This window comes from Alnus glutinosa, chromosome 10 (genome assembly GCF_958979055.1).
Source record: "Alnus glutinosa chromosome 10, dhAlnGlut1.1, whole genome shotgun sequence".
In the NCBI taxonomy this organism is placed as follows: Eukaryota; Viridiplantae; Streptophyta; class Magnoliopsida; order Fagales; family Betulaceae; genus Alnus; species Alnus glutinosa.
The window spans coordinates 9,875,710-9,887,051 of record NC_084895.1 but is presented as its reverse complement, the minus strand read 5'-3'; the positions used below and the strand labels follow the sequence as shown (position 1 = coordinate 9,887,051).

At 36.1% G+C, this 11,342-nt stretch overlaps 1 long non-coding RNA gene across 1 annotated transcript; it reads right to left on the bottom strand.

Annotated features, from left to right (window-relative positions):
- Nucleotides 1-6,000: 6,000 nt before the first annotated feature.
- Nucleotides 6,001-9,881, bottom strand: LOC133879327 (uncharacterized). Its single transcript, XR_009902041.1, has 3 exons — nt 9,601-9,881; nt 7,960-8,059; nt 6,001-6,313 (listed from the first exon to the last, which is right to left on the bottom strand). It is a non-coding gene; the product is annotated as an uncharacterized LOC133879327 (long non-coding RNA).
- Between the last annotated feature and the right edge of the window lie 1,461 nt (nt 9,882-11,342).

Here is an 11,342-nt window from a genome sequence, read left to right as displayed (position 1 = left end):
TCATAAATTTGTTGAAGCGCATCTGGACTTGCAACCCTAGCATCTGGACAGTTGTATTGAAGGAACCTACTGACCTCTGCGTCTGCTGGGCTATCCGGACCTCTTCTGGACTTGAACTTACTGACCTAGCCGTTCGCTGATGGCGTCCAAACATGTATCAGACTTTGAGTTTCAGAGCTAGGCGTCCGGACTCTGGCATCTGGGCGTCCAGGCGTGTTATAAGGAAAACCGACTTTCTGAACTGTAAAGTCTCCATAAACTTTCCTTCACCAGAATCTTTCCTTCTTAGTGATATTCTGGGCAGATATTGTCTTGTTTAGCTCTTATAAAATAAATATTCTGCCATAATTCTTTTGGAAATACGGTGTCCCTGATATGGAAGCGTTTTTGTCAACAAAATATAGCCAATTAAAATAAACCAACAAACTCCCCCTTTGGCCATTCTTGGACAAAAATGACTTATACCAAAAATTAAAAATACTCACCCTTTTTGTTTCAAAAGGACAAAGGGTAAACAAAGTATTAACAGCCAGTAAAATAAACCATGATAATTCGAAAATTATCCAAAATATCTAGTGTTCAGCAAAAATAGCCCAGACAAAATTAAATTGTTTATCAAAACAATCGAAAAAAAAAAAGTGACACAACACTTAATCCTGCTGCAACATTCTGTAAAAGATAAGAATGACAAGCAGAGGTATTCTTTCACACAGATAATTAGAACACAGATGTATATAAAATGGAGAAATCAGTCACACAACAGTTCAAACATATCTAAAAATATACATGAGAGTGAAGTAATTTATGAGTGAAAATTTCTCTGTAGAATATGAAACTTAGACAATTTACTCAACTCATACCATGCATGTCGTGTCTGAAAGCTTTCTCAATTAAGGTAGCATGTTCACTGATGAGGTCTAAAACAGCTGAATTTTCTAAATAAGAGAAAATTATTGTTTGATGAGTCAAAAGTCAAACCTTCTCTTTCTAAGGCCTAGTCACCTTCATCTGATACACTCCTCCTAAGTCACAACACTTGTTATTTTACTTAGTCCATTAGTGATCTTCTATTTCCGAAATGATTTGATTACTGGCTATTTCTAAAGGGACAAATGTAAGAACAATTTAACAGCACATCTAACAATGGATTGTTTGTGATATCCATAATTTTTTAGAATTTATTTGCTTTTTATATTTGGAGCTGTAACCTAGAAACAATGCCAGAATTTTTAGGTTCTAGGTTCAACTAGCGAGTTGGTCAATTTGACCATCTTTGCAAAAAAAAAAAAAAAAAAAAAATCTCTTAAAAGAATTTTTAGCGTAAAAAACAAAAGATAAAAAATTTACCTTAAAGGGAGTTTTTGATAGTGCACAAATTCATCACATGAGAGGAATAAATTATCAATTTTCAAATGCAGCAGAAAAACTTAGCAGATATCAAGCTAAACATCTCAAGCATATGTAAGAATATGTCATCAATGCACACAGATTGAGATATCAATTCTAAATACATAAGCTATCTGATGAAATGTATAAAGAATAAATTGCATCATCCTATAAGCTATCTAATGAAATTTATAAAGAATAAACTACATCATCTCCCATTTTTTTTTGAAAAAAAAAAAAAAACTAAAAAATATCAAGAAAAACAGTAAAAAGACACGCTTTAGCAGAAAAGATTAAAGAACACACTAAAGTCCAATCCTAGCACATAGGAGGACATGTCACAGGCACCAATGGCTTTCTTAAGAGATTCAAACCTTCTACCATCAAGAGGTGTGGTAAGGATATCAGCCATTTGGTTATGAGTGGGCACAAAAGAAAGAGATACTACCTAGGACTCAACAAGATCATGAAGGAAGTGATGACAGATGTATGTGTGCTTGGTGCAAGAATGCTAAATTGGATTCTTGGAAATATTAATGACACTTGTATTGTCGCAATGAACATCCATGGTATCTTGCGCAAAGCCATAATCAGAAAGAAGTTGCTTCATTCAAAACAACTGAGTTCAGCAGCTACCAGTAGCTATGTATTTTGCTTCTGCAGTGGATAGAGAAATAAAGGATTGTTTCCTACTCAGCCATGCTACCAGATTGGTGCCAACATAAAAGCAGCTGCATGATGTGCTTTTTCGATCATCTGCATTGCGAGCCCAATCTGCATCAGAATACCCTACAAGCACAATATTTGTCTCTCAAGAATACCAAAGACCATGAGTAATTGTATCATTTACATACTTGACGATACGTTTGACATCAATGAGATGAGATTCTTTGGGATTAGCCTAAAAGCGAGCACATACACCTATGATGAAAGCAATATCAGGTCTGCTTGCGGTGAGGTACAAAAGACTCCCAATCATGATTGTGTAAAGAGTAGAGTTCACACTTTTGCCTGTAAGATCTGTACTAATTTTAACACTTGTGCTCATAGGTGTGCAAGCATGATTCTTCCCATCCAGACCAAACCACTTCACCAAGTCTTTGGCATACTTGGACTGAGAGATAAAGATCCCTTCAGGGGTTTGTTTAACTTGGAGACACATAAAACTATTTAGCTTCAATCATACTAATCTCAAATTCTTGCTTCATCTCTTCAGAGAATTTGTGGGCTTGAGAATCAACTGTAGCTCCAAAGATGATATCATCCACATAAATCCGAGCAATGAGCTTGTGCTTACCTTGGTTCCGAATAAATAAGGTCCAATCAACATGTCCTCTTGTAAAACCTCGAGCCAAGAGATAAGTAGTAAGGCACTCATACCATGCCCAAGGAGCTTGCTTAAGGCCATACATAGCCTTTTTTCAGTTTGGAGAGATGTTGAGGATGATGAAGATCTTGAAATCCTTTGGGCTGTTCCACATAGACTTCTTCTTGAAGTATGCCATTCTGGAAGACACTTTTGACATCCATCTGATAGAGATTGAATCCAAGATGACAGGCAATGGGTAGTAGAATTCTGATGGACTCTAGTCGAGCAACAAGGGCAAATGTTTCATCAAAATCTACACCTTCAATCTAAGTGTACCCCTAAGCAACAAGTTGAGCCTTGTATCGAACCACAATACCATGCTCATCAGACTTGTTGTTAAATATCCATTTTGTGCAGATGATGTTGTGATCAGGAGGTTTGGGAACAAGAGTTCGATGTAATTCATCATTTCTGGTAAACTAATGTAATTCATCATGCATTGTAGCAATCCAACTTTCATCTTGTAAGGCTTCATTAACTTTCTTGGGCTCAAACTAAGAGAGGTAACAACTGTAGGAAACTTGATTTATCACTCTGTTTCTTAGTCGAAGACCTTCATTAATGTCTCCAAGTAGCTGCCTATGAGGATGATTCAGCTTGACCAATGAGGATGGATCTTTGGGAGGACCAGAATGATCAAGTTCATCTTAAGATGATTCAGATTCTTGAGGAGGTGTATTAGCAGGAATAATTAGCTTATCCTTGGGTGAAGAAGGAGACTTGACTGTTTGTGTAATAGGACTTGATGATTCCACGGGAGTATCTGTAGGCAATGGATTCTCCCCCTTGCTGAGTGCTCCAGCTTCTTCATCATCAACCACAACATTGATTGATTCCATGACAGTTCCAATTCTCTATTTGAACACTCTGTAAGCTCGGCTGTTAGAGGAGTATCCCAAGATGATTCATTCATCACTTTTAGCATCAAACTTGCCCAAATTTTCCCGGAATCTAAGACAGCACTTGCTTCCGAAAATTTGAAAATATTTGACTCTAGCCTTCTTACCTAGCCATATTTCGTAAGGAGTCTTGTTGGTCTCAGGCCGAAGGTACACTTGATTGATGATATGGCAAGCGGTGTTGACAGCTTCTCCCAAAAAATGTCGAGCCAGATTCTTGGAGTGTATTATAACCCGAGGCATATCCTGAATAACTTTATTCTTCCGCTCCTCTACACCATTTTGTTTAGGAGTGATAGATGAGGAAAATTCTTGTTAAATACCATGAAGATTGTAATATTCCTAAAAGCAAGAATTCTCAAATTCTCTTCCATGATCACTACAGATTCTTATAATAGAGTAATTTTGCTCAATTTGAATTCTCTTGAACAGTTGTTGGGCTGAATCAAAAGCATTAGATTTTTGCCGAAGAGGAAGAGCCCAAGTATACTGGGAGTAGTCTAAGATGTATTTTCTTCCACCCATGCTAGTAGTTCTTGTGGGACCCATGAGATCCATATGAAGCAGTTCTGAATTTTTGGAAGTGAGAATACGTGAGGTTTTCTTGTGAGCTACTCGAGTTTGCTTCCCCAACTGGCATGGTCCACATACTCCCTCCTTAATTTTGCCTATTTTCAGCAAATCTCTAACAACTTCTTTGTCGGCAATCTTGAGCAGATCATTGTAGTTTCAGTGCCCCAACCTTTGATGCCAAGGTTCACTATCATCAACTGTTGCCTTGTTGCAAGTGATTTGAGATTCTAAAGTGAGGCCAAAAAGGCCATAGTAGTTGTCAACAGTTCTTTCTCCTCCCATTAGCGACTTGCCGTTGCTGTCAAAGATGTTGCATTCATTCTTTAAAAATGGCACCACAAGATCATTGTCACAGAATTGGTTGAAGCTGAGTAGATTTACTTTAAGTCCCTCCACATATAGGACTTCTTGAGATGCCGCAAGTCTAGCAATTTGAATGATGCATTTTCCGATGACTTTATATTGGCTACCATCTCCATAGGTGATCTTTCCACCTCTGTCCATTTGGATTTTCTTCAGAAGAGTCTTATCACCTATCATATGTTTAGAGCATTTACTATCCAAATACCACAAACAAGTATTAAGTACCTTTAAGACAGTATGAGCAACCAAACATAGATTGTCTTCCTTTTTGACCCAAACCTGTTTATCCTTTGGTATTTTTCTTATCTCTTTTATTACCCAAAAGGATAGATTTTTTATTAAAAGTAACAGTTCCCAACTTTTCAGTTATGAGTTTGACTTGGTCACTTAAGGCTTTTACTTGGTTCTCAATACTTGGTTCATCTTTCTTAGGCACATATTGTTTAACCCAAGCTTTTTGAGAACGAATCTGAAAACAGTTTGGTTGAGTAGGGATGAATCAAGAATTAGAATGATTCTTGATGAGATTTTTAGATTCAAATTCTTTGTGACCAAGAACATTGATATTTTTCGCTTTGCCTTCACAATTATCATCAATTTGATTATCAGACATGCTAGGCTTAACAAACATAGTTCTACAAGAAGTCAAAGAATGTGAAGGAGAAGTAGTAACTTTATCAAAATTCAAGTTAGAATTAGAAGAACTTTCCAGTGGAATTTTTGATTCATTCAAAGCATCTTCCAAAGACTTAATTATTTCAATTAAACAATTTCGTCCAGTTTTAAAATCTTTAAGTCTTTGTAGATGTTCAATCTCTGAATCTCTAATTTCAACATATTTCTTAATCAAAGAAAAATATTCTGGAGTTCATCTTATTCTTCTAATTTACAATTATCAGAGTCATAAGACATGCTAAAAACGGAGTCTAGGATAACACTCAGGAAATAAATCCAAAAACAAGTGAACTCGCTTTGATACCAATTGAAAAATAATAATGACTCCTAAATTAACCGCAACCAAGCATGCAACCAAATTCGTAAAGTAATAAAGATATTGACACAAATATTTTGTTGCAAAGTGGAAACTCTTTGAACCAAAGAGAAAAACCACTCACGGGCAACCAAACCTAGGAAATTAACTGACAGAATAAATACCTAGTTACAAGACAGTCGTAATCACAAGATCTTAGCAATAGTCGTACCTTGAACTCTAACAAGTACCTATACTTGAACGCCTCTCTACAAGACCATGTCTAAAGAGTTCTTCAATTGATCCCTTTTGTGACGACCCGATTTTTTTTTTTTTAAACGTAAAATGAGTCATCACAATGGCACGACTACATGTCGCTCAGCCAACATACGGTACACATTCCATAACATGTACTTGATAATCAGAGTTACATCTACGCAGCGGATAACACATAATAACATTATTAACATAGCGGAAGGTACATCTATAGACAACAGTTAAATACAACAAAGAGCCATTAATATGTCTATCTATTTAAGACTTCTATATAGCTATTAAATATGTACTAAAAGTTTGGCTCATAAATACAATTGTCACATGCGACACGAGCCATAAACAAAATCTACTAAAAGGCGGACAACCCATGATCCAACCATTATAACTGTCGCGTCGGGCTTCAGTCATAACATCCCAAGTACTATGCTATGACGTCTTTCATTAGATCCATTGAACCTGCAGTCAAAACATCAGAGTCTGTACGGTTGTGGGGTTAACCACATCCGTATAACCCCACATCCGTACAGGTGAAAGTATGAGGTCACCACCTCAGTAGTATAAGACTCACTAAGTATACAACATACACCAACTTAAATGCATGTAGGGTTCAACAGCGTTATTCACAAATTATTAAGTTCACATAACAACACATTATCAAATACAAGTCACGTTGTTCATCACACATATATTATCATGGTTTCCACTAACAATATTTCACGCATCTCACTAGTGCTAGCACTTCAATGCTTGACTTGCCATCACCACCGCCCGTAAAGCTACGATCCGTAGGGCACACACCTCACGTGAGCTAGCACTTCAATGCTAGGCTTACCACATATCTCACTAGTACTAGCACTTCAATGCTAGGCTTTCCATCAACACCGCCCGTAAAGCTACGACCCGCAGGGCACACATCTCACGTGAACTAGCACTTCAATGCTAGGCTTACCACATATCTCACTAGTGCTAGCACTTCAATGCTAGGCTTACCACATATCTCACTAGTGCTAGCACTTCAATGCTAGGCTTTCCATCAACACCCCCCGTAAAGCTATGATCCGTAGGGCACACACCTCATGTGAGCTAGCACTTCAATGCTAGGCTTACCACATATCTCACTAGTGCTAGCACTTCAATGCTAGGCTTTCCATCAATACCGCCCGTAAAGCTACGACCCGCAGGGCACACATCTCACGTGAACTAGCACTTCAATGCTAGGCTTACCACATATCTCACTAGTGCTAGCACTTCAATGCTAGGCTTTCCATCAACACCGCCCGTAAAGCTATGACCCGCAGGGCACACACCTCACGTGAACTAGCACTTCAATGCTAGGCTTACCACATATCTCACTAGTGCTAGCACTTCAATGCTAGGCTTACCACACATCTCACTAGTGCTAGCACTTCAATGCTAGGCTTACCACACATCTCAGCCAAGAGCTGCTACCCTCTGGCCTACCACTCATCTCAGCCAAGAGCTGCTACACTATGGCCTACCACTGTGCCAGATACTACAACACTGGACTTACCATCTATCAACTACCGGGTTCTCGTAATACCAAAGCATCCACACTATATACATATCATCACATGTGTATTCCCAAACATCTTTCATTTCAACACATACCACATTCATTTTTATCAACAATTCCATAACCATCAATAAATTCCAATTTCAATAACATCCATTTATCATCACAATTCTCAATCCAAATATATCATAACTCATTCACATATAATTTTACCAACGATTCCATAACCATCAATACATTCCAATTCAACAACATCCATTTATCATCACAATTCTTAATCCAAATATATCATAACTCATTCACATATATTTTTACTAACACTTCCATAACTATAAATACATTCCAATTTCAACATCATCCATTTATCATCACAATTCTTAATCCAAATATATCATAACACATTCACATATATTTTTACCAACACTTTCATAACCATAACTATAAATACATTACAATTTCAACATCCATTTATCATCACAACTCATTCACATGTATTTTCACCAACAAATTCCATAACAATAAATACAACCAAATATTATCAAAATGTAAATCTAAATTCCTAGGATTCCTCAGTGAGTAGAATACTCACCTTGGCTTCATAGGACTTATGACTCGAATATTCCTCCATGTTCTAGTTTCTTGAACTCTACATTGAAGAACACGTTGAAGTCTCTAATTATGACACGTGCCTGCAAACATTTATGACATTAGACTTAGCTGTTGAGCCTATACTCTATGATGCATAATCTACCTGCGTGCTCATACGTCACATTACTCACTTCTAATGCTAGCTAGGTACCTTGGCTACTATTATATTAATCATCTGGTCTAGGTTCATATTTTATTCCGCTTCTTATCTTTAAGTTACGGTTATTATTTTATTTGCCTACTTATTATTATTACGTCGCATTGTTGTCATTAATTCTTTTTATAGCTTGTTGCTTACTTACTAAGTTAACCATATATATTTGATCCATATATGTATACATACATAAAAATGCTTATTAAACTAAACATAACCTAATAAAGCACTTAGGTATTTTATAATACATAGATAAGCACATTAACTATCTTGTTACATTACCAAATGAACCCGGAGCCTATTTACGTATTTCCATCACTAACATTTACTTATTGACTTAAGATTGTTTTCGACATTACAACTCAATGTTCTTCTAATCTTAACTACGACATTTAGTACTTTTACTCTTATTAATTTCTAACCATCCAAGTGGTTTCGGTCATAGGACCTAATTGGATTAATGGGTTACAGGCCTAATTAGGTTAAACTATAAATCTCGTGACATTATCATCTTCAACTATCCTATTCAACTCTTTATTATTTTATTATATAAATACTTGAGTAATTAAGCCATAAAGCCTTAATTTTATTTAACATATTAATTTAATAACTCTTACCGCAATTTATGAGAATCTATTTATTTCATTTTAGCCATCTCATTCAATCTTATCAATATCATACAACCCAATTTTAACTTCTATTCATAGTTGGTTGTATAACAAAGGACCTATATACATTAACTACATGCCCAAAAAGATGGCTCATCCGTATATTTTCCACAAAACCACATAGCAATGCTCATTAAATCTCTTACTAATTTATAATCAACCCCACCCCATAACAAAACCTCATCACATAACCAAATCATCCAAATGATTCATAACAAAGAATTCCAACATATACTTGAAATCCTCCTTTACATATTAACATCAACCCCTCTATTAGTCATACCAATAATCAACAACCAACAATCTATAACAATCCATCATAACTAAAACTACCTTACCCAAAGACTCATTCATTGAACACCCATGTGGTCATGCTAGAAAAATACCAATGAAAAAAAACACAAACCACTGCCAAAGCCATCTCCAAAATATCTTCAAACTAACATACTAAACTAAATAGAAAAGTCCTAAAATTCTCAAGCATAAACCCTAATTTTCGGACCCAATTAGAAATGTCACAAATTAATATGATTTCAAGATATAAATCCAATGGGTATGATGGAATTTACATAGAAAAGCTTCTATGGACGAAATGCCCACATAAACAACTCAAAAATCAATAACAATCTTCCTAAAACCGAAACCAATACCCATATTAACCTAGAATTTGAATCTAAGAAGATTTCTAACAACCCACATGCTTTTCTAACTCTAAACTCAATGGGTATCACGAAAAGATAAACAAAACTAGAGATTTTACCTCATAAGGACCCATGACCGAAAAACCCATTTCTTCTTCTTCTCTTCTCCTCTTTTTCCTTCTCTTCGGTCTACACGTCTCTCTCTCTCGGCGTCGATCTCTCTCGATGTCTCTCTCAGTCTCGGTCTCTCACTGTGTATGTGCGTGAGAGTGAGAAGGGAGGGAGAGGAGAAAGAAAAGGGAAAAGAAAGGAGAAAGGAAGAAGAGGGGGAGTGTGCGTGAGGGAGAAGGAGAAAGGAAGGAAGAAAAAGGGAAAGAAAAGAGGGAGGGGTGCTGTCCACGAGAGGGGGATAGAAAAGGAAAGAAAAGAAAGAGGAAAGAGAAAGAGAAAAGAGAAGAAAGAGAATGAGTGGGGCATGTGTCACCATGTGGGTGGTTGGGAGAAGATGAGGTTATCTTCTTCTAGCCATTCCGGTAGTGACATGTGGCAGGGTAAGATTTCCTTTTTATTTGAAAGTCTAGATTTTCACAAATTACACTAGGACCCCACAATATTAAAATCCTATATTTTTAATAACTAATATATAACCCCACATTCTATCCAATTGTATTTTATCATTACAATTAATTTATTTATTCAACTAGGACTCATTATTATTGTTATTATTATTATTATTATTATTATTTCCTAAAGACCCATTAGTAGTATTTTATTATTCCACTTTTCATTATTTTATCTTAAATTCGTTTCATTTTCATAATATGAATATTATCACGTAAAATATAATTATTAGTCTAATCTATTTAATAAATATAATTTATAAATTACTAAATTTCCTACTTATTTTCTTGGTCTTTACACCTTTAGCTAGAGCTCCTCTCTAATTAGGCTTCAAATGGTTGAACGGTTACAACACAAAAACTCTAAGAGAATTAGCACATCTAACAATTTCTGCCTAATAACTATTCTCTTAGCACACAGGAATTCTATTTAGAATTCATACAAAAACATAGCCTAGAAGCCCTTTTAAATAGGCTTCAGAAAACCTAATTCTACACAAGTTCGGATATCCATAGGCGGCGTCTAGACCTGCAACTGAGACTTCATAAAATTGTTGAAGCGCGTCTGAACTTGCAACCCTAGCATTTGGACGGTTGCATAAAAAGGCTCCTCCGTCCGCAATCTTCACTTTTGCATCCAGACTTCTCTACAAACAGAAACCTACTGACCTGTGTCTGCTGGGTTGTCCGAACCTCTTCTGGACTTAAACTCACTGACCTAGGCATCCCTTAATGAAGTCCAGACATGTATCAGACTCTAAGTTTCTGAGCTAGGAGTTCGGACTCTAGCATCTGGACGTCAGAACGTGGTGTAGGGAAAACCGACTTTCTGAGCTGTAAAGTCTTCAGAAACTTTTCTTCACCAGAATCTTTCATTCTTAGTGATATTCTGTACAGATATTGCCTTGTTCTGCTCTTTCCATCATCGAATAAATATTCTGAAATAATTCTTCAGGAAATACGATGTCCCTGATATGGAAGCGTTTTTGTCAATAGAGTGTAGCGAATTAAAATAAGCCAACAAAAATGACTTATACCTAAAATTAAAAATACTCCTTCCTTTTTGTCTCAAAAGGACAAAGAGTAAACAGAGTATTAACAGGCATTAACATAAACCATGATAATCCAACAAAAATTATCCAAAATATCCAGTGTTCAGTAAAAATAGCCCAAACAAAAATAAACTGTTTGTCAAAACAACTTAAAATAATAATAATAATAATAATAAGTGACACAACACT